Genomic DNA, 19,007 nt, shown 5'->3' with positions numbered 1-19,007 from the left:
CACCAAGTGACTGCGTGGAACGGGAAAAAAAGAGTCGATTCTTTTCCAGGTGAATCGAAAAGGAGGCCTCATAATGTGTTGGCAACATTGAATATTTGTAGCTGCGGGCAGCGGCATGCGTCCAGAAGAGGAAAAAAAAAAGAGTGTAAGTAATGCATAAATATAATTATAAATATGTATATATATATATATGTATAAGAAATAACTAACGTAACATAAAAACAAGGTATAAGGTTTAAAACATATATTTAAAGTGAAAATAACGTATATGTGCGAATGAACTTTAATATTAACATAGCGTCAGTCGTGGGAAAATACGACGTAAGCAACGCCCATAAGTGCAAACTAAAAATAATTAAAGCAGCAAGGCGTAAAAAGGAATAAAAATGGAGTGATAATAAAAAAAATAATGATTTACAAACGTGCGAAGGAAGAGGGTAGGAAGCGAAGGAAAAAAAAAACAGCACGATAATAACAGGTTGGGAGACGTACTGGGAAATGAGGTCGGCGAGTAGGCTTAGTATAGCAAAAAGGATTTGAAAAATATATGTACAGGGAAAAAAATACATTATGGGAGTGAATAAGATAAAGGGTACATGAAAACCAAGGGGTAGAAGGTTATATTTGTAGGGAGGGAATCGATATGGGTAGGAGGTAAATTAGCCTTGCACTGAGGATATACCGGCATGAGTCAACGTACCGGATACTCAACGGTACGGATATAAAAAATTGAAAGTAATCAAATAATAGATATAAATAAAATAATAAGCATATATTTTTTTTTAAAAAAAAATAATATTCTCTAAAAAGAAGAAACAAAACCAAAATTAAAAAAAACGGGCTAATCTAACTAGTGAAAGACAAATAGCAGATGTTGGTGGAATAACGCGATGGGGGAAGGGTTTCTAAACTGCACCTGAATAAAAGGAAGATCGCAGGGTATTTGGGCCTACGATGTCCGACGATTCTTAAGCCTTATAGCGGGCTGACTCGCTTCTTGAAGCAGCATGCAGTTCAGAAACGATAGACCACACCCTCCTAACTATATCTAAACACGGACTAAGGAACCACGGCATATGCAAAAAGTAGAAAGGTTGAAATTCGATATCAGATAGCATTAAGGTGCGGAAAGTATGACAAATGAAATTCCAGGCGGCAGCGAAATCTGCTAAGATGTATCTAAATAATATCTTCAAGGGTATATTGAGGTTGTCAAAAAAAAAGATAGCAATGTCACGGAATACATGCGAAATTTAAAAACGATGTACAAAGGTACACAGAAAGTCCAAGTATCCGAGAAACAAAGTCCAACACGGAATTAAATGGTAACTAGTGTAAAAATCAAACATCCAAAACTTAAAACATAACAGTATATAACTACCACAAGTACGATAATGTAGATCCGTATACAATCCTATATAACGTATATAAATAAAGTGAAAAAAAAATCCACAATGTCGAAGTGCAAATAGTATATTCGGTCACTAACAACAGCGACACGCACGTAAGTGCTAAGTTCATAAAAATGTATGCAAATATAACTTCCATAAGTAGTGCTTGCTCCATAACAAATATAATATATATTGAAAATCTCGAAATATTAGTGCACTAATAATACTCTCTTCTCTCCACAGGTAATGCAGACAACACCGAGGAAGGAAAAGGAAGCTGGCCACCTACTAACGTATATACTAACAATTTACTAAAAAAAAGATTTGTATAAAATGCATGCGAAAATAAATCGATTAACGTTACTAGTTCTAGTAGCAACTTATTTAACCCAACCATAAATAACAACTAATCACTCTGTCGTAGATCCTTTAATTATAGTCGTAGCATGTAATTAAATAATATAGGTCTTCCATATTGACTAATAAGTAAACAACACTAACACAATGTACTGTAGGCGTACTAATAAAATGTGGCCAAAGCGACATTATTCCATCGTTACTAAAATGCGAGACGAAGAAGCCGGGAAGTACAAACAAGGAACAGCCATACTCACGCAAAGGAAGGAGAAAAAAAAAAGGTATCAGCTTCAATAACATAACATAATTGCTAATGGCTTATTGTCGTAGAGAATATAGCATATCGAAGAAAAAAAAAAACTTAAATAATAACTAATGCAAATCATTAATATATTTATATATACATGTATGTCCATAAATAAATATTCATCGAATATACAGTTACACAGTATTAACAAAACATCACAAATATAGACTAAAATTACTATTAGGTCATAATTGTTTTATTCCAGATGTGCATTTAAAAAAAAGGGGGAAAAAAAAGTAACTAAAATTAGGAAACTTAGAAATACGGGACATAATCGTTCAAATATGAACCAGGGTTAGAAACGGTAACAGTCGTACGTTGATTGTCTGCGGAAGCAGCGGGGGGAGGGGGAGGCAGACTATTTCGGCGAGGTAAATGAATATTGCGTCTAAAGGCAATGCGACGTTTATACAATTTAAAAAGTAAAAAGACTGTCAATAGAAGTAACGAAATCTCCACTATGTGAACAATAATCCATAAGACATCCTGATCGAAAGAGACATGGTCTGCCCTAGCTTTGCGAAAACATAGAGCGCACAGAAAAAAATCGTGCCGATAAAGCAGATACCCAATAGCTAAGGTTAGAAGTACGTTCCAACAAACTAGGAGTGTAGGTACAAAATTCTCACGATAGTAGATAGGCGTAAACGACTGTGTTGGAACTACAGAGTAGGATGACAAATTTAAATGCGGAACTGTAAACCTCCAATTTAAATTCAATAACTTTGAGCTATTAAAAACCTCATGAGACTTAAACTTTTGATTTAGATGCACAAAACTGTTGGCAGTCAAAAATGCGGGAAAGAGATGCAATACAGTCGGAGAAGTGAAATGATTCTGGAAACAGGGGAACACTGCCTTAGCGAATAAGTGATCGGAAACTCTTAAGGTAACGTCACAAGGCAAGGAGATTAACAAAGATCCATATTTGGCTTTGGTCGAAACATCCAAAAGAGTGGTATTCCCTGCGGAGACTAACTGTAGAGTAGAGGGCGGGTGCGTCAAAACAAACGTGTGGGGTTCAAGTTCCAAAAGCTGACTGTGGTTATTGTCGTGACAGATATAAGAACAGGCTGATAAAATATCGTTGACAGTAGTTCCGAAAAAACCCTTATAAAGGCAACGCGCTAATTGCGAAGAGACAGCAATGTGCGACGGAATCTTACACAAATTAGAGGTCTGTAAATCGCAATACAATAAGTCAGATCCAACAATAGGGAGAGCCAAAATTTGAGACTGAAAAACAACATAGCTAGGGGAAACACTAATAAAACAAGTTTGGTTATGGTATCCAAAGGGAATAGCTTTGACTGAATAAAGTTTAAAGACTGCATCACGTTCTCGCAGTGGAACTTTAAGATGTGCCAAAATATGTGAATCAAAAATGTTACAAGACAATAATTTTACTGTGTAGTAAAGATCGATATTAGATCTAGGTATAGCCAAAAGCAAACGCTTAGGTACTAACGATTCTTCCAGAGTCCTTAACTCAGCTTCTAAAACATTATAAGGTATTAAAATAGGGTCTAATTTACCAAGTCTACAGCTTTGCATTGAAGTTTGATAACGTTGTAAATCTACCAATTTTAAAATGTGCATGGATAATTGAAAAATCTCCCCCAAGATAGAGAAGGTCTCTAACTGGTCCTTATCAACGTAATCTTGTAAAGTTTTAGCAAGTATCTTAGATTGGTCTAAAAGTGTTTTTGAAAAGGTTTCCATTTTCTGATAATCCTTGCCCAATTTCGATTGAAAATTCGTCAGTTCCGCTGAGGCGTTTTGAATAAAAATAGAGTTACGTAATAGTTGTTGGCGTAATTCAAGAACTGTAGCCTGTATTTTATCCTGCTTCTGTTGGTAGACTGAAAGTTGACTGTGGGTAGCAACTCCACAACACCAAGAAAAGAGGGAGCCCACAGCATTAAAAATAGAACGGGTAGTTCTTGTGTGTCCATGGAGCCTATAAGGCTCGTTTATCGTTAACAAATTGTTAGCTAGATGAGTATGCAAGGCATCTAAACTTGAAGCCAAACTACATATTTGAACGGGATAGGTTGAATTCACATTACAATGCAATGACTTAAACAAAGAAGACGCAGAAATAGGCTTAGGAAATTCAAAACTCACATTAAATAGTAAGGGCACAGCATACTGATATAGCACATGTCCATGCAGTTGGGAAAAATAAAAGCCGCTAGATATCGATACATCTAGGGACGCCAAAGCAACGGATAATAAAGTAAAACCCAGGAACGTCTGGAAAAAAAAATACGAAAAAAAAACACATAGTAGTGATAATAGTAACACTAATAACAAAGCTTGTACCATAATAGCCATTAGTTGCCTCGAGAAAAAAAAAATCTATATATATATGTATATGAATGTATGTACATACACCAAAATAACTCATACATTTAGACTAAGCGTTCATTTGGGTTACTAAAATGTAGACGCTCCTGGCTCGAATCAAACGTCAACGAATATCAAATAAACAGTGAGAGAACGAGTATACACAACCATGCAATTCCAATAAAGAATTAAAAATAATAATAATATATTCTCATCATAATAAATAAACTCCAAGTACGAAGTTTAACATGTCTAATCCAATATTCATTCTAATAAATACATACACATTAATAACAACAGTCAATACATTAACGCATTAACAGGATCAACACTAAACACTATATTATCAGTTTTAAGATGATAGTATGTCATGGAAAGTATGACATATGATGTTTAAAATGTCTAATTTCAGTAAATTATGTCCAATATCAGGGAAAAAAAAACAAATCCAGGAAAAATATATCCTATATAGGTGAATTAATAAGTCAAGTAAGTATTTGCGCGCAATTGTCAAATCTGGTATACAAAACGTCAAATTCTGATTTATCAGGGCTTGGCCAATGCCCGAAGATAATAAAACCTAGGTTTATCATATCGAGTTAATATAGGTATAAAGGTGTATAGATAATATGGGTAACAATTATCTCTTCCACATATACTACTAAGTCTAATCCGAGGTATTTGTTCTCTTACAGGTAAGGAACTTCAAAACTCCTCCCAGGCGAACTAAAGTATGGACAAGTCATCGGTCGTATACACTAGGAGGAACTGTATGAAACCATAAATTAGTAAAAGGTTTAACTCTCCATATGGTTTCTCAGAGATAAGAAAGAAAAATCTCTAAGGAATTATATATTGAACTAACATTAAAATAAGTTTTTTTTTTTTTTTTTTTTTTTTACTAACCACATCTAATATCTTTGGGGAAATACACAGGCAGATTGTCTTCATATATCATCTTATTGTCCTTGTCATATAGACAAAACACAATAGCGTCAAAATCAGTTAGATTAGTCTCTAATATATTGCGTACACTGGATAAGGCTACCTTCACGGCTTGGTGCTTGTCGAAACCAAACGCACCCGTGCCAAGACATGGAAAAGATAATGTACGACAATTATTTTCAATTGCTCGCTGCAAACAATTTACATAACAACGCCTCAAAATACGCTTGTCATTATTCCTAGGTGCACAGGTAAATATTACGTGCTCCGCTGGTATGTTAAACCCCGGAGAAATTTTCGCTTCTCCCGGTTTAATGGAACCAATTTTCCTACACATTTCAGCTAGTTGTTCACCAGCGGCTCTATGTATTGCACCATCCACTCCAGAAAGAGGAGTGAGCGTCTCGTTGGCAGCATTAACAACAACGTCACATTTCAATTTAACAATGTCTCCATAGTAAATTTTGACCTTGTCATTAATTTCATCGTTGATGTTGTATAGCGGTTTAACAATTCCAGGTTTATAGGCCAACGCCGAGAGTGACGGTAGCTTTGTCACGTCAACAACATCCATAAACTGAATGGGTTCGTGCAACGTTGTAGTCAAGGTCAGTTGTTGCAAATCCAAGTTTCGTTCGTCCTCCACAAATGAACCTTGCTTATTGATATGTAAAACATCATCAGAGGGTTGTAGGTCTTCTTCCTCGGGTGGTGGGTCATCCGGGTAATAGGGCTTAAGTCTGGTCACCACAATAGATTCAATCTTTTCTCGCCCCTTCGGCGTCTTATACTTAACGAAGTACGCATTAGCGTTATCCATGCGGACGATAACACCTGGTCCAAAATATTGTCCTGAAAAGGCCTTCGCGTGTCCACGGCGTCTAGTAGGATCAAAAATCCAGACTCGTTGGCCGACATTATATTTAACTGGAGTGTGATGCTGATTATACGACTTCTCAGAAGTACGAAAGCGATCAAATAGTTTGTCCTGCGCCTTCTCGCGTACATCCTGTAGTACTGCTAACCGATCTTCATTCGAAACGTGTAAACATGGACCATTGATAATAGCTTGATGCTCTAAGTACGGGTTAAAACCAAAAAGCAAGTAAAAAGGCGAAAAAGAAGTCGAATGATTAATAGTAATATTGTGTGAAAAAGTGATAGCAGGTACATGTTCAACCCAACTACCCTGGTTGGACGGATCTAACTTGCGTTTTAAGAGAGCTTCTAAGTTCTTAACGGTCACCTCGACCAGGCCCGCTGTTTGATGTTGATAGGGGTTGACAAACTTAATTTCCACCCCCAAAATACTGCACAATTCTTGAAATAATGATGCTGTAAAGGCGGTGGAGCGATCCACCAAAATTTCCTTGCAAAGTCCAAACTTTAAGAACACATTCTGATACAGAAAGTCGGCAAGTGTAGATGCAGATTGGTCACCCAAAGTAGCCGTCACGACGTATCGAGTATTATAATCAACGGCTATAGCTAAGTATTTGTGCCTTAAAATATTAGCATCAGAATATGGCCCCGAAATGTCAATTCCCACACGGTAGAAAGGTTGGGGCACAGAGGGCATCGTCTGGAGAATTCCAGGTGGTTTCCCCGGTGGTTTCTTGAAACGCTGACATATCTGACACCTCCTACAACGATCAGCCACGTACTGCTTCATAAAGGGAAAATAGACCGTCTTTAACAGCATCTGGTACGTCTTACCGTACCCAGAATGCGAAGCTCCAAACGTCGACTCGTGTGCAGACTGGAACACTCTGTCACGCAGTGATACTGGGATTACTGGAAGTAGCTGCGTCCCGGATGGAAGCCGATGCTTACGATGTAGAACACCGTCCTTCAGCTCATAACATAAGGCTTTCCTTTCGATAGCATAATCCTGCGACGTCTTCCCTTCCAAAAAGGCGATGATCTCGGTGAAGTAGGGGTCCTTCCGCTGTTCATCCTTCAACTTCTCATCCAACTGGACAAAAAACACACGGGGATCCTGAAGATTCCTTTCTTCGTCAACAATGTCGCGTTCACAGTCGACATTACGTGAAAGTGTGTCCACTAAGGTGTTCATTCTCCCTGGCACGTGTGAGATGGTGTAGTTATATTGTTCCAGTTCTGCCAATATACGTGCGAACTTAGCTACGTTCTTAGTTTGCCGGAGATAGGTCAGAGAGCGACAATCCGTTTTTAGATAGAAATGACGGCCCAATAAAAAGTATTTAAAACGCCGTAACGTGAACACAATTGCAGATAATTCCAGATCTAGAGGGTGATAGCGTCTTTCATGGGGACCAACTGCTCTACTACAAAAGGCTATTGGGACCAAGGGAGCCTCTTCTTTATCTGACTCAGGTTGGAGGATGGCCCCGCTCAGGCCGCGGAGACTCGCATCACAGAAAACATACACATCCCTATTCGGATGAAAACGCATTAAGGTCGGGGCAGATATTACCGCCTCCTTCATGCTATCAAAAGCCTGTTGCTGCGCAACACCCCATCTAAAAGGCACATTCTTCTTAAGAAGCATCTGAAGGGGTTCCGCTCTACTTGAAAAGTCCTTAATGTACGTTCGAACAAAAGAACACAACCCTAGAAAACTCTTAAGTTGTTTCTGCGTTTTCGGCCTCTTGTACTTACGAATAGAATCCGTAATCCTATCAGAGATTGAAATCCCTTGTTGGGAGACGGTGTGCCCCAATAACTCCAACGAAAAGTGGCCCAGTTTGGTCTTCTCTGGGGATAACTTGAGACCTCGATCCCTCAACCTCTCAAATAGCTTACGAGTGGTTGCCAAAACTTCCTCCATTGTATCCCCACTCCACACTATATCGTCCAAATAGTAATAGACGGAATACTTTTCTAGACCTTGCAGCGTAAGTTTCATTAAATCATTCAATGCCCCTGGACTAGACACCAGGCCCATAGGTAAAACTTTGAAACAATATTGTTTCTCACCAGGAACAGAGAAAGCAGTAATCAATTGACTTCTTTTAGTGAGTTTAATTTGGTAGAATCCAGAGGTGAGATCACAACTATTGACAAATTTATGACCACTAGACCGTTCCAGAATATCTTGCATCGCCGGGACCGGAAAGGTCGGGGCGATAACGTGAGAATTCACAGATCTGAGGTCCACAATAAATCGAAATGAGCCATTCTTCTTACGCACCAATGTAATGGGCGAATTCCATGGAGATCGACAAGGCCGAATGGCGTCTTGTTTTAACAATAACTCTATCTGCTCGTTAACAGCATCCCGGAGATGGTACGGGATTACATACGGCTTAACGTTCACGGGTTGGGGGTCTTTAAGCTGAATATCGTGTTCATAATCCCGGGCCTGAGAAAAATCCTCAGGGGACCAACTAAAAACATCCTTAAACTCCGAGATGAGATCATAAAATTGCTGTTTTTCTGCTTCAGAAAGCGCAGGATTTACATCAACACGTTTACAATCAAATTTAGGGTTCTCAGCTGTCTGAGGACCATGACTAAGCGTTACGTTTGTGCAGAAAAATTCGGTTTGTTCGTCCACTGCTTGCCCTAAAATTTTGTTTTTCCACAACAAATATCCTCTATTGGTGGGGTTAGAAACCCAAATAAGAGAATTAACTGTATCAACTTTGCACTCCTGCACTAATAGGTTAGCCACCCCTGAAATAAAAGTCGTGGGCCGCAGCCAATCTCTGGATCCAATTAAATCATAAAACTTACGAACAGGTACACAAACTTTAGCGCGGGGGGGCAACCAAATAGATGCCGCTACCTTAAAAACAGGAGTAACAAGAGTAGCTAAATCAGAGGAAATAATATTAACACTCTCGGAGTGCGGTAAAGTGGCGGGCGGGATTCTCCCAAATCTAGTAATTTCCAACGTACAACTTTTTTGATCTATATCCGCCTCATGCGCAAGTAGAAAATCTTGACCCAAAAGAGGGGGATGGGGGTAACTAGGAATTACTCTAAAAGGATGGCAAAATACTTCCGACCCAAGCCGGAATCGAACTAAAGCTATCTTGTTAACAGGTAACGTCTTCCCCGTAACCCCTCTCAAAACGCTATTAGTAGGCAAAATTTTTGCTTTACATGGAAGCATCTGTGCAGAGATACATGAGACTTGCGACCCGCTATCTAAGAGGATGGGGCCTTCCTTACCATTTAACTGTATCAAAACATGGGGAAGAGCCTTATCAATCTGCAGAGGGACTTTGAAACGCTTGAGAGTCGATGGCCCTTTTTCATCAACCCTACCAATCAGTTTAAAGCACTCAAACAATGTGCAGCAAGGTGATTCTCCTTACCACACTTATAACATATAACAGTACGCCTGTTGGATTGATTACTATTATTATTGCTACTATTGTCCTGATTCCCACGTGAAGGCCGCTGCTGAGTATTGTTTTGACGCTGTTGGAAATTACGTCTACCTCGGTTACTATTATTATTGCCATTACGGCGAAAATTATTACGTGAGCTATTACTTTTGTTCGAAGACAGACCTTGCAAAGAAAGCTGTGTCAGTTGCTTTTGAATAGCTGACAACTGTTCTTTAAAGTCATCTGTTGCCGCCTTCGGAGCTGAGGCAGCATCGGGCAAAGTCCGCGCGGAAACCTGAGCTTGCTGATTCTGCACAACAGTATCAGGCTGAATTCCAACATTGTCTGGAGGATTAAGCTGAGAAGCAGAATATGAAAGAAAAGGATTCTGTTTCATCAACTTTTCTACCGATTTCCTTTCAAGTAAAACACGAGCCTTTTCTTCATCAAGCAAATCCCGCACTAATTGTTCTACAGAATCATATTTCTTCTTTATTGCTACTTTCATATATTCAGGAATTAACCCGTCAATGATCAACTGCACTTGTTTTTGAACGGGAGCATCCTTGTCATTTCTGAGGATCAGGTTACGTTTCGCGTATACATAGGAAAGCACAGACTCGTTGGATGCCTGTTCCCTACTCCTCATCTCATGCTCGGTAAGCTGAGGCAACAGCACATTATTGAACGCGTCCTTGAACTTATTTTTAAATTGATCGTAGGTCATGTCCGGGAAATCAGGTTGTTTAGAAACAGTGTCGAACCAGTAGGACGCTGGCCCTTTTAAAAGAGACCCTAATATCCACTTTTTCTTGGCATCAGGCCAGTTATTTACTTGAGCTAATACTTCAAACTGGTCCACATATCGCGCCGCATCGTCACCCATGCGCCCAAAGAAAGGTTCCGGACGGAGTATGTGGCTAAGCAAGCCCATGTTCTCGTGAGTACCCCCTACCGCCATATCAGAGTCTATCACAAAACTAGAGGAAGCACAACTCGATGGGTACTCGATATCGGAGAGAGACTGACTGAATTGTAAGTTACGCTTAACACGATCCAAACACTGACGAGTAAAATGAATCTTACCAGGGGATGAAGACGCTATGGGTTCAAAATATTCGGTCAAATCTAAATTATCACACAAATCATCATATAATTCACAATTCTGAGCAAAATGTCGCAACATAAATAATTAAAAAGAAAACAATAAATAAACAGAGGCATGCAAAAACAATTCAGAACAATACACCAAATAATATGGACTACAATAAAAGCAACATGATATAAAGACACAATTTCTCGTAATAACTTAAAATTTCAAGCCAACTTAATTTAAACGGGAGGCACAACAGAGATCAAACAACAGCATCTTTCCACCATGAAACATTACCAATCTTCGGATAGAAGGAAGGGTAATGTTGTCCTTATTTAGCTGAATTTCTTATGATAGACAGGCTCTAATCTTAAGTTGAAATACTTATGAATTACTATTTCCTTCATAACTCTGAGATGTAGCTTGAATTTACTAATACTAGAAATAAAATGCAATTTGAATTGGTTTTAGATAATTGGCACGGCAAACGTTAAGGAAAGGGTTAAGACGAGATTTGACTTTGACAAATTTAGAGAGACTTTTGGTGTGTTCGTTCCTGATTGTTTCTGCGATGATTTACCTTTTGAGCTTGATGTAGTTCCATCGTTGAAAGGATCCTTAAGCGTGCGATGTCACCTTCATGCACTCCTCGTCAAAAGACCCCGATCGTTCCTCATCCTCCTGATTTTGTTCATCATTCGTTTCCGGGGTTTGGTTGAAACTCCGCCTCTCTCCTCCTCCTAATCCGAACATGGGACGATGGTGTCCAAACTGGCACCTCCCACATACGTCATGAAGCCCAACGTCAGCTTGATCTTTTGCAAAACGTGTCCGGGGATTGACCATGCAAGCGGGCACCAAACCCGGTAGAAATTTAGATGTTTAAGCAAGAAAACCAAATGCAGCATTAAATCATAAATACGGAAGATACGTAGCTCAGCAAGTTCTGACTTCCTTGTAGACAACCAAACAGGAACATTAGATCGATACTTCAGCATTCTTTAAGAATGCAGACCTATAGGGAAGTTAGGACAGACAGGAAGAGAATAAAGGAATCCAGAAGTGAAATATTAACTAGCTTTGCGGAAGCTTGGGTAGGAAAGGACATTTGCCTTGTGCCATCATTTATTATTAACAGAAAGGAAAAAAAAAGGAGAAATTACAGCGTGCTCTTCGAGCCTTGAGACTACAACAATAATTGTAAGGAAAAAAAAATAAATAAATAAAATCTTCCTTGTGTACATCGTCGGGAATCGAATCCGGAACCTCTGGGATGGGTTACGGAACAAGATGAAGAATTACATGCGAAAGCAATTCCGCTTGTTTTCTACGTATGAAAAGGATCTGACAGAGGATTTTCCATATCAAATTCAAAGTTTTAAATTGGTTTACACAATGAGATAAAGTTGAAGATAACAGTTAGGGAACTAGCATATCTCCTATTAATAGATAACTATACTTTGGCTTCTAGTATTCCAGACGTATGCACAGCTTTTTTGTTATTTCTGACCTTACCAGTGACTGTAATTACAGCGGAGCGATCTTTTACAAAATTAAAATTGATAAAGAACTATTTACGCAGTTCCATGTCTCAAGAACGGTTGACCGGTCTCAGTATTTTAAGTGTTGAATGTGAGAGAGCAAGAGCAATAGATGTAACTGAAATAATAGAAAAATTTGCAACAAAAAATGCTAGAAGATTAGACCGCTTCAAATGAACTTCGACATTCAGTAGTTCGTTTGCCTTTTTCGTTGAGTATTAATTTTAATTGTATTTTTATTATATTTCATGGTCAATATGTTAATAATTATGATTTATTTTACAACTGTCTTCTACAGTAACATAATATAGTAGGAAGTTAATGACCATGGGAAGGGGGGCCCAGAAATAATCTTGCGTGGGAGGGGGCGACAGTTTTGAGTTACGTTACTGACAGGCATTACGGGCAGGTCACTGACATACTGTATATAATGATCGGGATAATGTTGAACCTTGCGGGACACCAGTACAAGGAAAAATTGGAAAATATAAACTATTATTGATGGATATACCTAGGTATATGCAATGCGATTCGTAACGAAGTGGTACACCATACGTATACATGCGGCCGGAAGATCGAAGAAGTGTGATTTATATATGAGACCATTATGAAAAACGCGATCAAATGCCTTTTCAAGATCAAGTTGAAGTGGGCATGAGGGTGCAGTTCTATTATAGTGTTTTGTGATAATGGTGCTAAGACGCAACAAGTTATCGAGGAGGCTATGCTCAGGTCGGAAACTTGCTTGTTTAGACAACAGATCATGAACTAACAGATGGCTATGGAGTCTCCGGACTATGATGCGCTCAAAGATGTTCCCAAGTGTGGAAGTGAGCTGAATGGGCCGATAAGAAGCTGGATCTATTTTATCTTTATGGGATTTCAAAAACATAAGTATACTTTCCAATCAGGTGGATAGTAGCTGGTTCTGAGAACAAAATTGTACAGCGTCGCCAAAATATGAAGTAAAATAGCAAGACCTTCTTTAATATGGCGGTAGGTAATGCCATCAAACCCTGGTGCCGTGTTTTCCTTGTGATTTATCTTTTTCGTGATATATCCAGTGGCGTTATTGGTGCCGTTAAAGGATGCTGATTGTCCAGTGTATGGTCCATGTTAATTCCAAGGTGGGTTTGTATATCTAGCTATGCGCCTGTAAAGAGTCGACCCACCTCGGAAAGAAGGTTCTGGTGTGAAGGTGGTCTGAAGAACATGGGCAAGGCATCAGCTTTCTTAGAGTCCGTGATAAATGCAGAATTCTTGTCGAGTAGAGGGTAGTGAGGAGTGTTGGTTTGCCCAATTAGTCAGTTGAAATGTTTCCAATACTTAGGTGGATGACTCTCCTCTGCTAAAGTATTAACTGTCTTTATCCAATTGCGCTTTTGTATGCTCGGATATAAATATGAACCATGCAAGGTACCAGACCCGTATCCAGGGGGTCTAGGGGGCCGCCCCCTAAATTTTTACTGCCCTCCCTAAAATTTTCACGATAGGCTTGCAAATGAACTATAATATGGTGTTGAACTATAATATGGTTGAATCGAGCTACCCCTAACATCTACCGGACCCCCTACGTTTTGGGGCTGGCTACCGGCCTGGAAAGTACTGACGATGAAGTCGCAGTGTGGCGTCATTACGGCTGTGAAGGTAATTCTTGTATGCTGTCCGAGCTAGAGACCGGACTAAACTACCACCGCAATTAGAGAGAGATATTGCGGTGGTAGTTTAGGCCGGTAAAGATTACCTGAGGTTACAGGAATGTGATTTGCACTGCTGGTTTGAATGCTTTGCGTAATGCGTTCTAAAGTCATGTCGAAACTAGGAATGGAAGTTGAATATCTGCTAGTGTGTCGCGTATATCCTGCCGGTACTATATAAAATTTGGCCGAGAACGGAGAGCTTCCTGGGGTGGTTTTGAACGGTTAGGGAAAAAAAACTATGTCGAGCTTTACAGTATCGTGATCGCTACCAATGGAATCGAGGACACTGACATCAAGATATGGTAGTATACTAGATGAGGCAATTACCACATCAGGATTTGTATTAGAGGATGGATGGGTTGCTCTCGGCAGTGGACAAGTTCCACCTTACCAAAGACATAGCCTTCCAAGCATACCAGAAGTAACTAATAATTGTCAGTGAGAATTTTAATTGGATTTTATTGTTTGCAATGAGCAAAGCTTTATGCAGTATATTTGACATTTTGCCAAGTAACGAATAACGTGACATGTTCTGCTGTAATCGATCACGAAAATAGTTTTGTAAGCCTATGAATTGTCTAACAGCTACATGAGTAGCAATGTTGCCACCTGCTGTTCTTATATCCTAGCCTATAAAAAACAGACGAGAACAGATGGAAGAACAGTTTTCAGCGGAGTTCTCACGATCATTCAGCGTTCATTCGTAGAAAAATCTCTATAAGACCGCCTGGCGGAAAAACGACAACTATCATCTAATTTTACGACGACGGCAGCCACTTCGCTTCCGCTTCGGTGGCTTTCCGCTTGGAACTAAAAGCGAAACGATGCCAGCAGTTATTTTTCCTTCACTTCGGCGGCTATCCGTCAAAAGGCGATAGCGGACCGATTATAGTTGGCGGCAATTTGCACACGGGGTTATTAGTTACACATTTAATTTGGCCTGCTAGGCAGTAGCGTCATTTCAGGTTTTGTTTGCGGGGGAGGCAAGACTCTCCGATATACATTGATTAAAATTTACATATATTTCGACCCAGCTAATAGTCCAAATGCCAAATCAGGACACTGCAAAATTGCCAACCTCAGATAACAAAATTATCGATTTTCATCTTTAAAATTATCGTATATTCGTTATACAGCGATAATTGTAGAAACATCTATAATAATATTAATAGCAATTTTGTTTAGTAATAAACTTATCTAGCAAGGGCGCCGATTTATCTGTAAATTTGGGGGATCCCATTCAGATGCAGAAGGTATATATATATGAAGGTTTTAATACAAATTGCACTCAAATTATGCCAAATATTGTATATTCATAAATACAATAGGGGCCCGAGCACCCTCGGACCCCCAGGATCGGCGCCCTTGTTATCTAGTAATCTTCAGTTTCGAACTCCAAATTGGCGTCACTGTCATCATTATTTTTTGAAAGATCCTTATTAACATTACTCTGAACCACAACAATATTTCCACCCCCTCGTATACGTAACTGAATTTAAAGAATAGATACAGGATTGTCATTTGTCAATTTTCAAATCATTATTGATTTATTTTAGTGGTAATGACTATATAAAAAAATCAATGTCTGTGTTTTATAATTATTTAATGCATTTCTACAATTTATTTGCACATTCAAAAACGGCAAAGAGTGTGAGTTCTAAAATTATCGAATATTCACCTATTATCGCAAGGGCATTATCGTATGTAGCATTAACGCTTAAATTAATATACAGGGGTGGGCAAAAAAATCTAAAACGTTTGCAAAAGTGTGAAAATCATAAATAGTATGGTGTGGCGCCTCCTTTTGCGTCCAAAACAGCTTGGATTCGACGTGGAATGGATGTATACAGCTCCTGAATCGTGATGTGTGGAATTTTGTACCATTGGTCCTCTAAAACATGCTCCAGTTCCCTAAGGGATGCTTGTGGAGGGTAATGAGACCGGACACGCCTTTCTAACTCAATGGCTCAATAATGTTCAGATCTGGTTGTTGTGGGACCTAGGGGAGGTGTGATAGCTTCTGGTCATGCTCCTCAAACCATGATTTCACCGTTTTTGCAGCGTGACAGGGTGCCAAATCATCTTGGTAGATGCCATCACCATCAGGGAACAATATTTGGGCCATGGGTAGAATCTGGTCCCCCAAAATGGCCTCATACGCCTTAGCATTCATCATTTCATGCACGGCTATGATAGGACCTGCAGAAAACCACGATATCACTAACCACCCCATGTTACAGTTGGAAGCAGACAGTCTGTATCATAGGCCTGCGACGGTCTTCTCCATACGTAAACACGATCGGTTGTTGCAAACAAAGTGAAGGTCGATTAATCGGACCACATTACGTGTTTCTTCTGCTCATGAGTCCACGCCTTGTGGTCCTTGCACCACTGGATACGCCTCTTCACATTTACTGCTGTGACAGGGGTTTGGCGATAGCGGCCCTGCCATGATTTTTCATTTTATGAAGTTCCCGTCGCACTGTTTTCGATGAAACCGAGTTCTGTAGGCCGGAATTGAGTTCAGACGTAATTTTCATTGCAGTGATCTTCTTTTTAGCTGCTACAATCCGTTTTAATGCCCTCCGGTCCCTATCTGACAGGATTGTCTTTCGACCACTGTTTTGCTTTGCAGACGTAGTTTGCCCATGAATTATGTATGCCCTCGTGACATTGGACACAGTGCCTTTCGATATCCCCACAATGTTCGCCACTGTTGCCACTGAAGCTCCAACCAGACGGGCACCAACGATCATGCCTCTTTGGAAGTCTGTCAGGTCACCCATTTTACCACACCACGACACTCACAGGTGAACTGGTTACTGCTGACGGAAGAAGGTCCACATGACACATTGAAAAAAAAAAGATCGGCAACCGCAACACGTGTTGTGCAGTGGAGGGCCAAACTTACGTGTCCTGTATGAAGTGTTTTTAGATTTTTTGTCTACCCCTGTATATCAAGATAAATTATTGCATACTTGGAAAACCTGCACCACTGCTGCAAGCTTATACATAATGTAATATGAAGTAACGGAATATTAGATATTATTCGTCGGCGGCGATGGCTCAGTGGTAGAGCGTTCACTTCCGTACATGGGGTCATTGGTTCGATCCCAGCTCGCGCCAAGTGAGCTTTGTGGTGGACAAACACCGTGCGTGGGTTTTCCCGGGGTTCTTCAGTTTCCTGTCACTTTTTTTATTTCTTACCATTGCCGTCTCCTTTAGCCTAGCCGGCATAATGTGGGATGATTCATTCATTTTTAGATATTATTCTTGCTTTATTTTTAAATTTCTTTCTCGACATTGACCTTGCTTTAGTAACAGGATCTTTTTTGTTCTAGTGTACTTCAACATTTTTTGAGCGTTCTAAACCTTGTAAACAACTTTTTGCTGCTTAACCTTAAAGTTTATTTAGTTTGGCGTACCATATGCGTGTTCTGTTAAGCTTATGAATTACAACTGGCAATATGATGGATCGTTCAAAAACAAACTACGTAGTACCCATTTTCTTGGAACCGCTAGCATCCTATAAACGCTCGCTTAGTTTCTCTTGGAGGAAAATTTGGACAAAAAATAAATACACAATGACCTCATCGCTGTCCTTAAATAGGATGGGAACGAGTGGATTTTCTTTTCATTTCTCTCTCGTTTTTAACTTATTGTTATTATTATGTTCTTCTTGGGCTTTAAAACACTGCCATGTGATCAGTTGTGTCCCTCGTCAGCTAGAAGCCAGCACGAGCATTTGTACAGCTCGTAACCAATCAACACGTTGTTTCTTCGCCTCTACCAGTTACGGAGTGTTCGTCTTGCCTGGAAAGTAAGTACAAGACATCTGTACTAACCAACTGTATGTCATCCATGAATTATTGTATATAGGCCTACAATGGTACTATTCAGCCGGTTCGCATCGGTTCGTTAGAACCGGTTGTTAAAATGTTTCGAAATGAAATCTTTGAGTTTTACAACCCACGGTTATGCCGGTTAGGCTAAAGGAGGCGGTGATGATGAGAAATGAATGAAATGGTGGAATGAAGAAAAGTGGGAGGAAACGGGAGAACCCCGAGAAAACCCACGAGCACGGTGTTTGTCCACCACAAAGTTCACACGGCGCGAGTTGGGATCGAACCAAAGACCCCAAGCACCGAAGGTGAACGCTCTACCACTGAGCCACCGCGCCCCCTAAGATGTTTCGAGTTCGCATATCCATCTATAATATTCACTCATAACAGTAAATTTTACCCAGTTATATCCAGGAACGGGAAATTTTAGTTTAAGTATCTTTGTTTCTAGAAATTCTTACAGCTGCAGGGTTAAACATATGGAGCCTTATGCAGAGTCGTTCTGACGCGTGATTAGTGCCATATTAAAGAGTTGGACTAACATACTATATTATATTTCCTTTAGTAGTCGCCTTTTAAGTATCACGCTACGTCAAAACGATTCTGAATAAGGCCCATGATCTCTCACACCAAGGTATAAGCGTTTATTTCTTAATCTTAAATGCTCAGATATCAAGAATGAGAACGGGTTTATATGAGTGTAGTTGGGGGTCAGTGGTGTAACTACGTTTTATGTCCCCCGCAAAAGAATACCAAGGGCCCTCGCCTTAACATTTTTTTGTGCAATGATAGATAATAAATGCATGATAGATAATAATACCATGCTTGCATGTATCTGTGAGTAATGAGTTAAATGCATGCAACTACTACGCATAAACAGGGGCGTCATTTAGGGGGGCAGGGAGGGGCAATTGCCCCCGTGCGTTTGAAATTTATACAGATGTTATCAATAAAATAGTAGAAAATCAGTGAAAAACGCGAAATTTTACATATATCAGAGGGTCTTGCCCCCCAAGCAAAATCTGAAATGACGCTCCTGCGCATAAATATTCATAAATGGAAACCACTTTGTTACACACATAATTATAATAAATATTAATTAATAAATTATAATTTATTAATAATAATAGTAATAAATAATAAATTATAATAAATAATAA

General features: G+C 39.5%; 1 protein-coding gene across 3 annotated transcripts in view; it reads left to right on the top strand.

The window, feature by feature from the left end:
• LOC145668135 (glutamate-gated chloride channel-like) overlaps window positions 1–19,007 on the top strand; it is a 94,833-nt gene continuing 75,826 nt past the window's right edge. For 2 of the 3 annotated variants that reach the window (XM_081735704.1, XM_081735703.1), the window contains exons 1-2: window positions 1–145; window positions 1,635–2,029. The gene's annotated coding sequence lies outside the window, so the exon portion shown is untranslated. Of the gene's footprint in view, window positions 146–1,634; window positions 2,030–17,678; window positions 17,826–19,007 lie in introns of those variants that run through there. The other variant, XM_081735702.1, reaches the window with a different exon arrangement.

This window comes from Thermobia domestica, chromosome 13 (assembly GCF_964235325.1).
Source record: "Thermobia domestica chromosome 13, izTheDome1.hap1.1, whole genome shotgun sequence".
Taxonomy (NCBI): domain Eukaryota; kingdom Metazoa; phylum Arthropoda; class Insecta; order Zygentoma; family Lepismatidae; genus Thermobia; species Thermobia domestica.
This window is presented reverse-complemented; position numbering and strand designations above follow the sequence as displayed.